The 18932-nt window shown below is 50.4% G+C and overlaps 1 protein-coding gene across 1 annotated transcript in view; it reads right to left on the bottom strand.

The window, feature by feature from the left end:
* RALGAPA2 (Ral GTPase activating protein catalytic subunit alpha 2) overlaps positions 1-18932 on the bottom strand; it is a gene marked incomplete at both ends in the record, with an annotated part of 243084 nt that overhangs the window by 197035 nt on the left and 27117 nt on the right. The gene's annotated exons all lie outside the window — the stretch shown is intronic.

The following is an 18932-nucleotide window of genomic DNA, read 5'->3' on the forward strand; positions in this document are numbered from 1 at the left end:
GGTGTTTTCATATTTGCATGAAAATCCTGGAAAGATCATATCCAGAGGATTACATATCCATCACCTCACATGTCATTTTTCATAGTGAGAATATTTACAACCTATTCTTTTAGCAGTTATGACACACAAAGTACATTGTTAACTATGGTCTCCGTGCTAAAAACCTTCTTCCTGCTTGGCTGAAACCGCAGCTTTGAGCAGCAAGCCCCCCGCGCACGGAGGCTGCCCACGCCTTCGGAACAGCCCCTCTAGTCGGCGCGTCTCCAGGCTGACGTTCTCGGATGCCTACACCAAGCGAGGCCTGCAGGACTGTCCTGGGCCGGCCTCATCCCAGCTGCACCCACGTCGGAGCAAACAGGACAATGTTCCTCTCTGTAATACTGAATAGAGCCGGGGGTGGTGGGAGGCTGAGACAGGAGGCTCTCAGGTTAGAAGCCAGCCTCAGCAGCGGCGGGGTGTCAGAAACCTAGTTTTGAAAAAGGAACCCTGTTTCAAAAGACAAAATACAATAGGGCTGGGGTGCAGATCAGAGGTAGAAGGCCCTGGGTTCAAGAGCAGCACAGCAAATAAACAAGTAAATTAACAGGCTGCGTGTTCGCTGCCAGCTACAGCGTGCCTCCTCATCCGCTCCTCCGCTAGGGGGCGCCGGCCCCGTACTGTGTTCTGATGCCGTGGTTACCTAAGCCTCGGGCCTGCAGGGTCTCCCTGACAAAGTGACTTCTTTCTTCGGATCTGTACTCAGATTGGAGCTGCGGGAGGGAGACGAGGGCTCTCCGTTCTCGTGTTCCGCAGAATCTCCATGCTGCTCCTCCTAATGGCTGCGTAAGGACATCCCCAAGAGTGTGCCCGGTTCTCTTCTTCCAGGTCCCTGGCAACACTCGCTACCTTTCACCTTTTTGCTAACAGCCACCCATGGTGCGAGGTGGTCCTTCACTGTGGCTTTCAGCTACGTGTCTTGAATGAGTCAGTGACAGGGAGCATATTTTGCATAAACCTGTCGCTGGCTGGGATGTCCTCCTGGTGTTTTTGTGTTTTTGTTTTTGTTGTTTGTTTGTTTTAGTGGTCCTGGGGATGGAGCCCAGGGGCATTCCTCCTCCGAGCTACACCCTCAGCCCTATTTTTTATTCCTTATTTTGAAACAGGGTCTCACTGAGTTGCAGAGGGCCTCACTAAGGAGCTGCGGCTGGCTGTGAACCGCGATCCTCCGGTCTCAGCCTCTGGAATGCCGAGATTACAAGCGTGCGCCACCACGCCCGGCTTGAATGTCCTCTTTGAAGAAAAATCTATCCCCGGCGGTTTGCTCCCTTCAATTCTAAAACTTACCCTACAGCTTGTGTTACTTTGTGATAAAGCTAAAACACACCGGAGCACGTACCTCAAACCCCAATTGGTGGGAAACCCCTACCCACCAGACACCAGGCTTCACACTGGAAGTTTTATGTCTATAAAGCAAATATGAAAAACACGAACAAATAAAAGCCTAGTCTTTACTTCTCAGAGCCTCATGATTACAGGGCAAGAGAGATGATAAGGGAACACTGCCAGCACGCGCGGCGGCACACACTTGCAATTCCAGGTCTCGGGAGCTTGAGACAGGGGATCGCAGATTTGAGAGGCCAGTCTCAGCAACTTAGCGAGACCCTCGGCGACTCAGCCAGACCCTGTTTCAAAACAAAGTAGGGGTGTGGCTGAGATTGTGGCTCGGAGTTAGAATGCCCCTGAATTCAATCTCCAGTACCAAAGACGAAAAGAAAAAGTTACCATTCATACATGCACGCAGGCACGCGCAGGCACATGCACACACATGCACACACGCACGCACACACAGGGACTTCATAAATCTCTGTGGGATGTAACAGAGGTGAGGAGAAGGCCTCGTGTCAGCAGGGGCTTCGCAGAATGCTTCCTGGAAGAGGATACTTGAGCTGAGACCCAGAGCATGCATCGCCTCAGCCCACTGGGACAGGGACGGAGGAGGGCACAGGGGACCGCGGGGCACAGTGGGCCGAGCCTTAGAGGAGCAGTGCAGGGGGCCGCTACTGGTGGCGAGCTGGGGGGTGAGGGGCATGGAAAGGTAGCAGGCGGGTGGGGGGATCCTGTTTGCTGGGCACGCAGTCCATGAGCTGGAGGTAAGTCTGAGACGGCAGAGGTACCTACCAGTGAAGAGGCAATGGTAAGCCGGGCGTGGTGGGCACGCTTGTAATCTCAGCATTCGGGAGGCTGAGACAGGAGGATCTCGTTTCGCAGACAGCCTCAGCTACTTAGTGAGGCCCTCTGCAACTCAGTGAGACCCTTTATTTTGTTCAAAATAAAGAATAAAAAATGGGCCTGGGGGTGATACCCGGAGAAGAATGCTCTTGGGTTCCATCCCCAGGACTACAACAGCAAAAATAAAAATAAGTTTTAAAAGTAGGCAATGGTTGCATTTCAGAGAGCCAGACGGCCTGGCCACAGCAGCTGAGGAGAAGGTAGAGGAGACAAATGGCCGTGGGCAGGGGAAGGGCCTGGAGGACTCGGGACACCGTGCGGGCAGCAAACGCCCCCATCAAGACATCCAGGTTGGAACTGCAGGCTTCCAAGAGAGCAAACTGCCTGGCATCGATGTTTTTTCAAAGAGGACATCTGAGCCGGGCTGGCGGTGCTCGCTTGTAATCCCAGCGGAGGGATCTCAGGCTGGAGGCGGTCACCTTGGCAAGCCAGGCGCCGGGCACCCTGGAGTCGAGGCATGCGGGATCTCGCTGGAGCTTCTGGGGGTGGGCCGTGGGGGGGAGGCCGCTGAAGCTGGGCAAGTGGCAGCCACGCGAGAGCTTGGAAGGAGAGCACGAGGAGGCCCGAGACGGCAGCACCGAGTGGGTTTTGCTAAGAGGTAAGAGTAACACGTGACCGTGGGCTGGAAAGCCAGCTGAGCCCGCCGGCCCCACTCCTGGGCCCCGGCGCGAGCTCTTCCTGGAGGGCAGCTGAGCGCCGCTCTTGTACTTGGGCCACAGCAGTCCTCAAAGTGGTTAGACCGGCCCACCGGGAAAGGGGACGCGCAGGGAAAGGGGACGCGCAGGCCACGCGGCCCTGCCTCCGGACCACTGCCCACGTGGGCGAAGCTGGTCCCACAGAAGCTCACACCTTTCTCCCTCCGCCCCTCAGGCCCAGGGCCGAGGGCACAGCAGGACCCCATTCCCCGCCTTCTCCTGCCTTCCTTCAAGGGGGCCTGAAACCCCAGCGACACAGAAGGATCGGCTCTTTCCTGTTATCACTCAATTGGGAAATTTTGTGTAGAAAGTGCTGAGGAAATGAAAGGCCCAGGACAGGTCCTAGCTTGAACAAGACGACCCCTGACACCCCCACCGCCTTCAGACCCGGAATCTGGTAGGGAGACCAATCCAGCGTCGCTTCTTCTAAAACACACACTGGTCTCTTGACATGGTTTTGTTATTGCTGTTGTAGTTGTCAGTATGCAACGAAGAAAAACATGGTTTTAATATCAAGAAAAACAGACAAGACAGCAAGATGATATACAGACGATCGCCTGCCACGAACAGTCCCAGTGTACCTGAGGCTGGCGGGCCGCAGCACCACTTCCAGATGAAAGTTTCACTACACTCCAAGGACACTCAAAAATGACCTCAGTAAGGTCTGGGTATGAAACAGCAGGCCCAGTATCTGAGCTACCAAAAATATTCCCAAGCGAACAGAATTCTCTACAATAATACACAGGCTGAAATAATACCCATTCTGATTGCTTCTATTGTACCCAAACATTGCAAGGGCCGTTTTTATATATCAAAGTCTATGAGGCCAATACAAACAAAGCCCAACACAACTATCTATGTCTACATGCTAAGCCTGTCCCTCAGAAAGTACCAGATGAAGCCTACCTTGATGGGGGCAAATACAATCTGGCCTTTCTTCTACCGCAGCGGATATCCTAAGCTGCACTGCTGTGAATGCCACATAAGCTATTGACACCTTGTTTGTAGTTTCACTGGAGAATAAAATAAAAAAATTCAGGAAAGCCACACAGTGTGAATAAATATTACTTTTCTGAAAAACACAGGGCTCTGTTTAATGCCCAGTGCTCAGCTGCATCTATATGGTAATCCATTATAGCGCACTCGAAATCGAAATTAGGTATTACTACTGATCGGCACGTCAGGGAGTCTGTCATTCTTTTAACTGATTATCCAGAGCTCTTTTTGCTGTAGAACCTACTGCATGACCAGGAATAATGTGAAATGTAAGCTGGAGTTTATACAAGACGCCACGCTGGACGGCAAAGCGCTCGGTCTTCATTTAATTTGTGTGGCAACATTATTCTTTCCAAATTATTACCAGATGATTGCCACATATCCCAGTGGATTCACACTTGATTTCAATTCCACTGAGAAAGGCAGGGCAGTGGAGAAGGAGGAAACCATTACATACTAATTTATGTTAGGTAATCTACTACAACCATGACCAACTAAGCCTGCTCTGTCTGAAAGAAGAGAGGGTGGGCAACAACCCTGCCTCAACCTAGCGGCATGGCACAGGGGTGCTGGGGAAGGAAAACCCTGCCCTGGGAAAATGGAAGGCATGCCTTAAAAGAATAGAGATAGCCGGGCATGGCGGTACATGCCTGTAATCCCAGTACTTGGAGGCTGAAACAGGATTGGTGGCGCACACTTGTAATTCCGGTACTTGGGAGGCTGAGACAGCAGGATCACGGTTCTCAGCCAGCCTCGGCTGCTTTGTGAGGCCCTCTGCAACTCGGTGAGACCTTGTTTCAAAATAAAGAATAAAAAAAATAGGGCTGGGGGTGTAACTCAGAAGTAGAGTGCCTCCTGGGTTCCACCCTCAAAAGCAAAAAAAAAAAAAAAAAAAAACAAACAAAAAAACAACCAAATAAAGAATTTCAATGCAGCTCAATTTCTGAGATCCCATGTGACCCCACTGAGACTGACAACCATCAAGTGTACACACCAAGTCTACACCAGTGACACCGGTGAATATGCGGGGAAACAGGAACTTAGATCCGTTGTTGGTGGGAGGGCCAATCAGTACAGCGCGTGGAGGTGGGTGGAGAGTCCTCAGAAGACTGAGAGGACCAGCCATACGGGCCAGCTCTACCATTCCTGGGTGTCCTTCCACAGGGGCTGCAATCGGGGTATTACAGCAATACATGCGTTTCCACGTTAACAGCAGCACGATTCAGAATGGCCAAATTATGGAGCCAGTGTCGGCGTCCATCAAGGGACAAATGGACACAAAGTCAAGGGATATACGCACAACGGGGCTTCACTCAGCCATAAAGATGAGCAGAATTATCCTTTGCAGGAAAGTGGACAGAACCAGAGAATACTAAGCTGAGCGAGATCAGCCAGGCTCGGAAAGTCGAGGGTTCTGTTTTCTCTCACATGTAGCAAGAGAGAAAACAGGAAACATACGGACTTTGAATAACGTGGAGAGGGGGGCGAGAAAAGGGAGGAGGTAGGCAACCGCTCAGATACGACTATGGCAGCAGATGAAGGCGTCACTGCAAACCTCACGGGATGGAGACCAGGGAGGAGGGGAGCGGGCAGGATGCGGGGGAAGTCCACCACGGCCCGTGTGCACACACACTGAACCTCACTACCGTACAGAACTGCCATGTGCTAATAAAAGCAAAAGGGGAAGGAAAAGAGAGAGCACATCACACGGATTCTGTGCTACCAGTATAATCTAGTTTCAAACAGGCCCAGGTGCTTAAGAGCCGGCAGCATCACGCTTCCACTGAGACCTAAGAGAGGGCAACTTGTTCTTCTGCCATCTTGTTCTTATCCCATTTGGGGATAAAATGTGCTTTTTCTCTTGCAGCAGCAAGCCTTCTAGGGAAGTCACGTCCCTACGCACTAGCCTGCTGCTGTGACGTGCGGAAACGCAGCTCCTGGGCTACATCCTTGCTGGTCACCTCTGGGCGGACGGGCACAAAGCCCGCTTCGCCATCAGCTGGCAGGGTGCCTGAGAGAAGGGCCCTCTGCCCGCCCCCTGCCAGCCCCAGCGTCAAGGACGGCCTGGCTCACAGCACTTCCTGACGGGCACCGTGTGTGCGAACAGAGAGATGAAGGGAAATGATGGCGACAAAGGAATTCTAGTTTTAATGCACACAGGCAGGACATGTTCGGATGGAAGGAAGACCACCCTACTTAACACAGCAGAAACACAGAACCTAGTAATGGTAACAGAGCTGTGTCTCCAGACATTTCAGGAAATCTCAACACTGATTTGATCATTACTCAAAAGGCAATGCTTTCCTTGGCTAATGAGAAAACGAATAAAAACACTTCAAAAGTTAAACTTAGAATATAAGAAATGTAAATATAATCAAAAGTGTGACTCTAATACAAAGAAAGGCCTTCAGTTTCTCCCTCCCCGCTGCATTTTAAAAATCAAGCCATACTGAAGAATGGGCAACCTGGACAGGCTAGAAGGCTCAGCAAGGGCCAAGGCCACGTACGGTGCAGTACGCGAGGAGCTGGCAGGAGGCCGTGCTGCGAGGGCGCCTGGACATCCTCCCTGTGCAGGTGACTGCCTGGGACTCCCACAGCGCACAGTCCTCCCCTGAAAGAAGGAGGAGTTGCTTGCTGAAAAGTAGGGTCATTTCAGCCGGGCACAGTGGCACACACCTGTAACCCCAGGACCCGGGAGGCTGAGGAGGAGCACAGGTTTGAGGTCAATCTCAGCAGCCTAGCAAGAACTCATGTCAAAAGTAAATAAATAAAAAGGGCTGGGGTCAAGCGCAGAGGTAATAGAATGCCTCTGGGCACTAAACCCCAGTACCAAAAAGAAAAAATGTCGGTAATTTTTTGGAATTTCTGACTCATGTCCTTAAATGATTCAATAGAACTCTGAGTCCTAAGATCTAGAATAATAAAGGAAGCCCATACATAAAAAGCAACATCATGATAACACATGAGAAGCAGAAGCGTGAATCTAGACAACCTGGTGCAGATTCTGCCGCCACCCTACCCCAGGACACCGTACAGCAGATCTCCCCATCAAACACGCTCAAAGACAGAGAAACACCGTGCAAAGCGTGCGTGGGCTCGGAAACTCGGTACAGAACTCCAGGTGCTACAGGAGCCTAAGCAGAAAGTGTAGACTATTCACAACAAGCAGCAGACTCAGGCTGATCCGTCTTCAACCACTGCGGGCTCGACCCGCCCAGGGGCAGCCAAGGCTCAGACGTGGGAGGACGGCGACAGGCACCCCACACGACAGAGACATCGACAGCTCATCATGTCATGTGAGCAGCAGGGCTCAGGCTAGTGAGGGGAAGGGGATGCTGTGAAAATGACCTGCTCATTGTATAGGTTTGAAATGGAAAGAAGGGTGTTCTAGAGCTGAAAGTACATCAGCTACCTAGCGCTGCATACCGCATGGTTCATGGCCTGGCAAATAGAGAACAGCCCCCAAACAAGGGTGCGGGCGTGTAAACACCGGACAGTGAGCCGCATCTACATAACTGGGGTAAATATGGCCATAAACAGAGTAAATTATGCCGGGCGTGGTGGCGCACGCTTTAATCCCCGCGCTTGGGAGGCTGAGACAGGAGGATCACGCAGGTTCGAAGCCAGCCTCAGCTGGCTTAAGAGACCGTGTTTCCAAATAAAATACAAAATAGGTCTGGGAGTGTAGCCCGAGGTAGAAGGCCCCTGGTTTCCATCCCCAGTACCACCAAAAATAAAAAAATAAAAATAGATAAAAAATAAAAAGAGTAAATTGCCACAATGACACAAGAGAAATAACACAAAAAATACATAACATGGGTATAAACTGAAATAGCTGAGAAGTACAAGGGTACACGAGTTAAAATAAAAGTATGGAGTTACCATGAAACACTGCTTTATTCTTGATATAGGTAGAAGAAAAACAGTTCAGGTCTCGTCCTATTCATCTAAGGCTAACTGTCAGAATGACAGAAAATAAAACTCATGTCTTCCACATTGGAAAGCATAGTCCAGAAAGCAAAAATTAGCAACCTCTCACCCAAAAAACAAAGTTAAGAGCTAAAGATATTTGTTATCGAGCACAATAAAGAAATAAATATAAGTAGGGTAAATTTTTCCACTAAGCCAGATACGCTAGCGAATACCTGTAATCCCAGTACTTGGGAGGCTGAGACAAAGGATGACAGGTTCGAGGACAGCCTCAGCAAGTAGTGAGACTCTCATCAACCTAGGGAGACCCTGTTTTAAGGTAAAACTAAAAAACAGGGCTGGGAGTGTAGCTCGGAGGTAGAATGTCCTTGGGTTCAATCCCTAGTATCACCAAAAACAAAACAAAACAAAAAATCCCTACTAAAGACCAAGTCTGCTGGGCATGGTGGTGCATACTTATAACTCAGCACTTGGGAGGCTAAGACAGGATCACAGGTTCGAGGACAGCCTCAGCTACTTAGGGAAGCCCTCTGCAACTTAGTGAAATGCTATTTCAAAATAAAGAATAAAAAATAGGGCTGGAAGTGTAGCTTGGAGGTAGAATGCCCCTGGGTTCCATTCCCAGTAAATCAGAGTTGGCTTTCAAATTTTAAAAAAGACAATAAAATATAGAATATGATAAATGGGGCATGCATGCACACCCATCCATAACAAAGCAAGGAACTAAATAAGTTAATGCAGAAAATATTTGTCATAATCATCTTTCTATGGGGGGTGGGAACTGAGCATTCTACCTCCAAGCTATATTCCCAGCCCTTTTTTAATTTTTTTTATTTCGAAACAGGGTCTCGCTAGGTTGCTAGCACTGGCTTCCAACCTATGATTCTCCTGTCTCAAGCCCCCAAGTATTGGGATGACAGGCCTGGGCTCTTCTGTGCCAGTTACCGTGCCAGCGATCATAAAGAGAGGTACAGCACTGCGCCTGCTCTAAAAGCTACAGCTCCGGGAGATGAGGTGGGAACTCAGCAAAGACGCACACACAGGAAGGGAGGCCGGAAGGCACACTCCACGGCAGAGCACCTTCCGCTGAATCTTCCAGAACACCAGGGTGCGCTGCCAGAGAAGGGTATTTGGGGGAGATTAAACAGCAGCAGGAGAAGGAAAAAACCCACTGCTGGTGCTTGTCTGGCTCCTGAAGAGGTTCTCGGTGGAGCGAGGCGGAGGACACTGGCAAGTGGAGGAGGAGGCTCAGGCCGTTCAGAAGGGCTGGACCCTGCCAAGACATCCTGCTGCCTCGGCATCTATGTGTTGAAGACCCCACTCCACATAGTAAAAATCGGCAAAAAGCCCCGAGAAAGAGGTATCGTCTCTGGCAAAAAATATCCCCCACTTTAGATATCCTTCATAACTATTATTCTCTTGGTATTCTTTTAACTCTCTACACGAATTGCTCTGATGATGTGAGATCAGAAATTGAGTCCGTGGAAATAAACGTCCTTGGCTTTGCTCAATAGTAAGGAAAAAACTGGCCAGAACTCAGATGCTGTGATAAGCATTCCAGCTGCAGCAATCACAAAGGGTCTCCGACCCTCACTCCTATCACTAGGTTAAGCTATTAACTCCGGTAACAGATAGCTCAGTTTAAGGAAACTTTGTTTACCCTTGAGATCCTGCCTAGAGACAGAGAAGATAAAATTTTGTGTGTGACTTTGAAGCAATTTAGTTGATGAACAACTTAGTTGCCAAAATACAATAGAGCCAAGGAGAAAGATTGTTGACCTTCACGCCCAGTGTGAGCGTTCCCCGAAACAGGGAGAATGCCGCATGGCTAGAAATGAAAATGACAAAATAAAGGACAGATATTCTAAATATATATGTATGAAGGAAAGGAAATACCGTAAGAGTAAGAAAGCACTTTTTATGAAGAAGAGCTTATCATAAGAACGTCCCGACTGGGAAAGAAAGGAATTAGAAAGTTAGAAGCAGGTTGCAGAGGGTTTGTGATAAGGAAATGGATTATTAGAGACCAATAGGCCTTTAATAGGCTTTTTGTCTAAAAAAGAGTGTTCAGCAGTCAAGGAAATACATCTGACAACTAAATCCAAGAACTTCACAGTGTTATTTGTGGTGTCTTATTTGCCAAGCTGTGTTGTGAGTTTTTGTAAGCTTTCAGACTTCAGAAGGCAAAGCGGATGAGATCTGAGAGGCTCCCATCGCATCTCCCTGGACCGCCACAGCTCCCCATGCTTGTCATATGGATATAGATGGAAACTTCAAAAAAGAAAGCAAAAGAAGATTCCATGAGAAGGCGTACTCTCCAAGCCCTGGGCCTTGGGCGTGCCTGTATTGCCTTTGGAATTTACCTTTGGACCTGCCCTGCTGCAATATCGGAAGAAAGATCCGGAGCTTATCTCCTAAATGCTGGACTAGTCATTTACTTTGTTTATATGTAATCCACTATTGTTTTGCTGTGATTGCCCCCCTTCCCTTTTTTTTTTTCTCCTATTATTAATCTCACTGGTGAAGGGTATAAATTTTCTCTGGGTTCCTGTAATAAATTGTCATTGGCTCAAGAAGCCTTTGTCCACTTCAGATTCTTTCCCAAGCATCGTACCTAAAAACTTAGGGAATTTATAGAGGGGAAGGAATCGCTGCAGATAAGTTTCTGCAGGACATCACCTGCCTTTTGCCCCATCTTTCTGAGGATTTGACCGGGAGCTGACAATAACGACCCAACTGAGATTAGTCGGCGACAGGACCCGAGCTGTGGGCGCCAGTCTTTATCCACAGAGCAAAGGACCTAGATCACAATCCACTGAGAACGGCCAAGCGGAGCGAGGGGACAAGCGAGCAAGGTCACGGCCCGAAGACCCAGAGGACGTGTCCCCATCAAGGGAAGCGGAGCAGCCGAAGGCACCAGAGGATATGTGCGGACTCAGGCGCAAAGAAAACTTTGTTGACCGTGAATGAGACTGACACGGGCACAGGTGGGAAACTTTTTTTTTTTTTTTGGTACTGAGGATGGAAACCCTTCTACCTCCAGGCTACACTCCCTGGCCTATTTTTATACTTTTTATTTGGAAACAGGGGCTCTTAAGCCAGCGAGGCTGTCTTTGAACCTGCATGATCCTCCTGTCTCCGCCTCCCAAGCGCAGGGATTACAAGCGTGCGCCACCACGCGCGACAAGGTAGAAAACTTTTATCAGGCCCTAAAATACAATATTCAAACCTGGGGGTCCACAGGGGTTAGCCCAGGGGGGTTCTACCTCTGATCTACTCCTCCAGCCTTATTTTATTTATTTTACAGGGTCTTAGTACATTGCTGGGGGTCTCACTAAGTTATTGAGGCTGGCCTCAAACCTGTGATCCTCTGTCCAGCCTCCCAAGTTCTGATATTACAGGCAAAATATTTTTGATAGGTATTAAAAACTGTAATATTCCAAAACTTAGAAGCACAGGCGCTTGATATATCCCAGGAGGTTGTGTTTTTACTTGACTTAAGATCACGCAAAGGTCTAATCTCTTTGTAAGGAGCGTGAAATCACACTCAGCTCTTCACATTTTAATGAGCAGTGGCCTTCACAACTCCTCAGATTAGCTGCATAAAATCTCTCCCATGGCAGGCGGGTGTGTGCCCTGAAGAAAGCACCTGCCACACCAGGGCCACCCCAAGGCTACCCTAGATCCACCCTAGGGCCACCCAGGACCACCCAGAGCCACCCCCAAGGCCACCCAGGACCACCCTAGGGCCACCCTGGACCACCCAGGGCCACCCAGATCCACCCCAGGGCCACCCAGGACCACCCCAGGCCCATCCCAGAGCCAACCCAGGACCACCCCAGGGCCACCCAAAGCCACCCAGATCCACCCCAGGGCCACCCAGTACCACCCCAGGGCCACCCCAGGACCATCCCAGGTCCACCCAGGACCACCCCAGGGGTACCCAGGACTACCCCAGGGCCATCCCAGAGCCAACCCAGGGCCACCCAGAGTCACCCAGATCCACCTCAGGGCCACCCAGGACCACCCCAGGGCCACCCAGGGCCACCCCAGGACCATCCCAGGGCCAACCCAAGGCCACCCAGGGCAATCCCAGGACCATCCCAGGTCCACCCAGGACCACCCAGGGGTACCCAGGACCACCCCAGGGCCACCCCAGGACCACCCCTGGGCCACCCAGATCCACCCCAGGACCACCCAAGACCACCCAGGGCTACCCAGGGCCACCCAGAACTACCCCGGGACCACCCAGGGCCACCCAGAACTACCCCAGGTCCACCCAGATCCACCCCAGGGCCACCCAGGACCACCCAGGTCTAGGGAAGTGCTTCTCTTCACACAGCCCGTCACTGAGAGCCCCACCCCATCAGCTCCCCAAGCTTCTGCTTTCTGGTTGGAAGCTCTGCATCTTTCCTAGCTCTTTACGTCTGGAGCTAGCGCAGTGAGTTGGCGGCTCTCTGGGCCTTTTTTTTTTTTAAAAGAAAATAAAAGAAAATTCTCTTCCAGAGAGTTTCTGCGTAAATGATAAGAGAGAACTACCAAGCCCCGATGGGCTGCTGCTACTCTGGTTCCTGCCATCTTAGGAGCTCGTGCCGCCCAGCTCTGCAGGACCAGGCGCACAGGAGGCAGGCTCCAATTCCCTTCCCATGGTCCAGTGCCACGGCATACTAAACACTAGGTGTCACTCTGCAACAGCTACCTGGCCACACAGCCACACAGAAAATGAGGAACAAATCCAGACAGCAAGCATTCTTACCATCCTCTCCCAAACATGTATAAAAAAGAAGCCAACGCACCCAAATTGTATTGACACGCTAATCAATTTAAAAAGGAGTAAACGCTGCCCGTGTCTTGGCTGTTCTAACAGTAAACACAACATGCCCGAGCTTGCTGTGAACTTCCAGGTATGTGGCCTTGATGTGGTGTCTACCCTACGCCCTTCAAGGGTTCCTGGGAGCCCAAGCTACTGCTGCCTCGCAGGCCTCTTCTGGTGCCCGTCAAGCAAGTCAAGAGGCGCACCGTGTGACGGGCCAGGCCGGTGCTGCGACAGATAATCACAAGGATGGAATTTCAGACTCCCACACTCGCCTCCGGTCTGCCCTCCCCAAGGTGAGCTGGGTAATTCAGTACACCCTGTTGGGTTGTGCCAAGTTTCTCGCCTCTGAGTCTCCATGCAGAGCAAAAGCTGCAGCCTTGAATATTAAATTTGAAAGTTACATTGTCTACTGAAAACGGCTCTTTCCATGCAAGACACTTGGGGGCTAATTCAAATTATCAACATGTTGCAATGAGTTAATCAAAATTTTAACCAAGAAAATGTACTCAAAGACTCTCCAGGAGAGTCTATACATTTATATTCTGCTTCCATCCTTCAGTCTGGAGAAATCATAAACATTTGTGATCAAAAGCAGACACCAGAATAACGAGACGCAAGATAAAGCCTGTGGGTTTCAGTATTGTCCCAGACCAAGGAGCTATTACAGAACAAGACTTGCCACAGAGACACAGGCCACTGGGAGGAAGAGCACAACTGGCCACCAGGAGGGGGGCACAGCTGGACACTAGGGGGAGGGACACAGCTGGACACCAGGAGGAGGGGCACAGCTGGACGCCAGGAGGGGGGCACAGCTGGACGCCAGGAGGGGGGCACAGCTGGACGCCAGGAGGAGGGGCACAGCTGTGCACCAGGAGGGGGGCACAGCTGGACGCCAGGAGGGGGGCACAGCTGGACACCAGCCCAAGGAGTCCGCAGGGCGGAGCCCACTATGCCGTAATGATGATGCTGTCATTGGGCTGTTGTCAACGAGGATTCGCCATCAACAAAAGTCACAAGCATAGCCCACATCAGGAAGCAGGCCAGAACAACTATACACCTGGGTTCAATCTCCAGTACCAAAAAAAAAAAAGGTATTAGCCTTTTGTATAAAGAAAGAAGGAAAGTGCTACTTAATCACACAGGGCACCTGCCCTGCGCGCTTTGACTCAGGCTCTGCCCAGCATCTTTGTTGAACCTCTGCAGAAGCTTCTAATCTGCTTTCATTTTCAAAGAGGCATAAGATAGACGACTCTAATAGAAAGAGAGAAGGAGGAGAGATCAAGTATCTCCGACTTGTTTTAATCCCATTATGTCCTCCTACGTCTTCATCCGCAATTTAGTACTAACATCTAGAATGGAAGAACAAAATCAAATGTGAAAAGTTATAGCAAATTTTGCATGAGAAGTAAAAAGATTTTATTTGTATGGGAAACAAAGTCAGCACTGCACAGCGTGTGTAAAGCAAAGCAAAGGCACCAGGCTGGGTCTCACCTGCTTCTGCCCACCCCAGGCACTTGTTACTAGGATCAGGAAAGTCATTTTAAAATGCCCATTCCCCTTCCTGAAAGAACGAGAGGCTGAGCTCACTATCTACGCAGGCTCACTCGGAGCAATGACGAGCAAGGCCCCAGCGATGAATCCCATTTGGTTAGGAGATTCCGCTGCAGCCTGGATTCACCACTGACCTAACTGCGGCTCCCAAACAGAACTACACCCAGCAAGACCTCGCACAGAGAGCTGCCGCCAACCCATCGTTACGCCACCCTGCGGGGGAAGGAGGGAGTCTGCGCACAGGGACAGGCGGACCTCAGGTAAAGGAACGGCCAGAGCCAGTACCGCGGTAGCTTGCCTTCTGCGCCCGCCGGGAGAAGCCCAGAGTGCCCTGCGCTCGCCCTGAAGCCCGCCTGCTGAGCGGGGCCCCTCGCCTCTCCCTTCCCAAACCAGACCCCTCTGCCACAGAGGGGCAAGAGGGCGCGTCGTCCTGCAGGGCGCTGGACTTGGGCTTTGTTTAGTTCAGAGGCAGATGATGGAGGAAGAAAGGTGGAAGGTGGGGGGGGGGGGGGTGAAGGAATCTGATTGGCCATTTTGAAACACTGTGTGCATCTCAAAACAAGCATGAAAGCCGTAGAATGAAATTGTGCATGGTCTTCCAACTTCGTGTTTGCAGAAAGCCTCTCTGGAGACACGCTTCTACTCCGTGGAGGTTAACGCTTATTTCCTTCCACCAAGAGCACGTTGGTAATAGCAAGGAGCCTAGAGAAACCATCTCTGTAAAACTCTAGTCTCAGTTAAAGTTCCCTGCCTCTGCGCCCTGTGTACAGGATGCAGAGAAACCATCTCTGTAAAATTCTAGATGCAGATGTACAGGACGCTGAGGATTCAGCTCAGTGTGTAACACAGAGGAATGGACTTTCAGACCAAGTAAGAATTCTGCTAGAAGACGTCAGGGCTTTTTTGTCCAACACCGTGGCTATGGGCCATGTGTGGCTACTGAATTGTGAATGTAAATCAAATACGCTTACTGAACATAAAAATGAATGCTTTGCTCTTCTAGCTTCGTTTCAAGCTCTCAGCTCCCCACGAGGCCCGTGGTCACTTAAGTGGACAGTGCAGTAGGTCCTATAGCACAGCACGCTTCGGATTCAGCCCCTGAGGGTAGGGGTGCTCAAAGGCTACTCGGAGGCACCTCCATTTCAACCTTAAGACGAAAGGGAGGCACAGATGAACTTTCTAACTAAGAAGGCTTTCCCCATGAACTTGTGGTTAGACTACGACAGGGCTACAGCTGTGGGATCAAAGCTCTGTGGACGTAGCAAGGCCCCAGAGCTCTGGTCCCGCTCACTCCATTTATGTCCTACATCGATCCGGGCCACAGAGCTTGGGAGGGCCGGAGTCTGACCTACCTCGTCAGGCCTGATACCTTCTTCTGTATTTTTTTATGCAGACAGTTCTAGGTGAGAAAAGGAATGTTTTTAACACAAAAGTATCAGAGAAGTCCATGATAAGTATCAGATAAGTCCGTGGGAGAGAAGATGAGAATTTAAGAAACTCTGATCCGACAAATATCCAATGCAAATCGCTGTGGGGAATACAAAGGAGAGTAGGTCATGGTCAGTGGCCCAAGGAATTTGAAAGTCTCTAAGAAGCTACGGCCAGAGTAAGGAAGTGCTCAGGACATCCAGCTATCATTCATGGTAACATGGACAGCATGTGAGGAGTTCAACCCACACTCTAGCAGGAGTCGCCAGAGCCTGGGAGAAGAGGCCAGGTGGGGAACGGAGCATGGGGCAGTCCCTAAAGAGAGAGCTGCGTCAACCCCCGGCTCAAGGGGAACTGCATGAAGAAGGCAAAGGGGCAGGCGTGGCCTGGCAATCAGAGCCCCGACCACAGGCCGTGCCGGGCCAGGTCAGGACGGGTGTCAGAGCAGCAGGGCCCCACTCTACCCACTACAAACAGCCATGGGGTCCCTGCAAGAAAAACAAGATAATCAGGTCAATCAGGTTTTAGCTGGTGGGGACAAAATTTAGAATAATTCAAAATTTAGAAATCCACTGTCTTATTTATCCATGATTTCAAACTCTCGGATATCTGAAAAACAGCTTAATGAGTAGCATCCCAATGCCGTGTGTATGCTTTGAAATTAAACTTGTATTTTAATCTGGTATGGCACAGTAAGGAAATTTCTTACTCTCGAATTCCATTCCCCAGTGTAACAGAGGACTGAGCCAGTGCAGTAAGACAAAAAACACAGACCAACTGGTAAACTTGTCCATTTATTATTCAAATCTGATTATCTTCCAGAAAAACAAAAATAGATGAAATATAAGAAATAAATGGATTAAGCCGGGCGTGGTGGCGCATGCTTGTAATCCCCGCGCTTGGGAGGCGGAGACAGGAGGATCGCGCAGGTTGGCTTAAGAGACCCTGTTTCCAAAGATAAAATAAAATAAATAGGTCTGGGAGTGTAGCCCAGAGGTAGAAGGGCTTCCAGGAACCCCAGTACCACCAAAAGAAAGAAAGAAAGAAAGAAAGAAAGAAAGAAAATATATTCATTTAATCCAGCAGTGACAATGAATGAAATAGAGCAAATTTTTAAAATGTGAATATTAGCCAGGCGTGGTGGCGCACGCTTGTAATCCCAGTACTTGGGAGGCTGAGACAGGATGACCGCAGGTCAGCCTCAGCTACTTAGTGAGGCCTTGTTTCAAAATAAAGAATTAAAAAGAAATAGGGCTGGGATGGGGGCATAACTTAGAGGTAGAATGCCCCTGGGCTCAATCCCCAGTACTGCAAAAAAATAAAAAATTAAAAATGTGAATATTAAAAATAACATTGAGCCAGGCGTGGTGGCGCACTCTTGTAATCCCCATGGCTTGGGAGGTGGAGACAGGAGGATCGCGCAGGTTCAGAGCCAGCCTTGCTGGCTTAAGAGACCCTGTTTCCAAATAAAATATAAAATAGGTCTAGGAGTGTAGCCCGGAGGTAGAACGGTTCCATCCCCAGTACCACCAAAATAAATAAATAAATAACATTGAGAGTAAGAGGTAAGTCAGAGATAATTACCTACCACATGAAATCATTTTTGTTACATTGAGAGATAAAACTATACACTGACTTATTTAAGGATGCGGATACATGTGGCAGTACCCTGTTTGTTTGTTTGTTTGTTTGTTTGTTTGTTTGTTTGTTTGTGGTACTGAGGTTTCTGGAAGCCCTTCTATCTCCAGGCTACACTCCCAGACCTATTTTTTTTAATATATTTTTATTTGGAAACAGGGTCTCTTAAGCCAGGGGGGCTGGCTTCGAACATGTGCGATCCTCCTGGCTCCACCTCCCAAGTGCGGAGATGACAAGCGTGCGCCACCATGCCCGGAGCAACACCCTGTGTTAAGAGGCAGAGAGTGGCAGGCACCTGACAATGGCCTCCAGGTGCGCGCAGGGCAGCGGGGAGGCGCAGAGGGGAGATGGTGGGCTTGATGGAACAGCTCAAGCAAACCACGCAGCACGTTCCTGCGTGAGGGACCGACTTAACTGAGCTACCATTAAAAATAACTCCTGTGTGACAGAAAACACATGCCCCTGAGCTTCCTAAGGCTGGCTGGCCTCCGCGTAATGTTCTGCAGAGCCATCCGTTTTCTAGCAATTGACACAGTTTTGTTCTTTATGCCCAACTCCACCATGCGTAGAGGCCACACTTTCTCATGCTTTGATCTGTCGACGGCACTCGGCTGGGTTCCCTGTTTGCCGTTGTGAACTGTGCTGTTATCGACACATCTGCCTGGATCGCGCCGGTGTTCAGTTCTTTGGAAGACCCCGAGGAGCGCTCCACCTGGTCGTGCGGTGGTAAGCCACCACGCTGGCCTCCGCAGGGCTGGACGGATGCCCGATCCCGCCAGGAGTGTGTAAGAGAGAGCTCCTGCCCCACAGCCCCGCCAGCATGGTCTACTGCTGCTATCTCAAGGACCCCATCCCAACTGGAGCCAGGCGGGCTCTCAGTGTAGTTCTGACTTGCTTTTCCCTGATTGCTAATGAGGTTGAACATTTTGGCCTGTATTTGGTGGCCGTGTGCATTCCTTCTTTTGAGAAGTGTCTACTGAGTTCAATTGGCCATTTGTCAACTGGGTTACTTGTTTTTAAAATAGGAAATAAGAGGGACCTCAGGTGTGTGAGGAGGAGACTAGCAAGGGCGAACTGAGGGGGAAAGGTTCAGATGTCCTGTCCATAGAGGGCGTTGCTGCCGCTGCCGATCTCACGCCGGGGGAAGAGGCGGGAGGGGCGGGGACGCAGAGGGAAATCACTGCGTGCCCTCGCATAGTGCAAATGAAGCATCACTGCATCTGAGGTGTGACTGATACGCCTGGAAACACACAGCACGCCTGTCCACAGGCGGGGCTCACAGGAGGGCGGCCACAGGAGACAGGTGAGCTCCATCAAACACCGTGAAACGGCGCACTGCTCTGAGCAAGGAGCAGAGCGCCGGAGCACCGGGGCTGAGCGCCAGGCGAGCCAGGCCTGGGCTGTGGTCTCCTGGGGCTCGCCTGCCGCCATTCAGAGAGTCCTCCTTCCCTGCCACCTCCCGCACACCTCTGCAGCAGGCACACAGCTGGCCTTCCTTTGACAGTTAAGACGTCCATGTTCAGCTGGGCGTGGTGGTGCACACGTGCAATCCCAGGGTTTTGGAGACGGACGCGGGAGGACCCCAAGTTTGAGGTCAGGCTCAAACTTAT

This window comes from Muscardinus avellanarius (genome assembly GCF_963383645.1).
Source record: "Muscardinus avellanarius genome assembly, chromosome: 19".
Classification (NCBI taxonomy): domain Eukaryota; kingdom Metazoa; phylum Chordata; class Mammalia; order Rodentia; family Gliridae; genus Muscardinus; species Muscardinus avellanarius.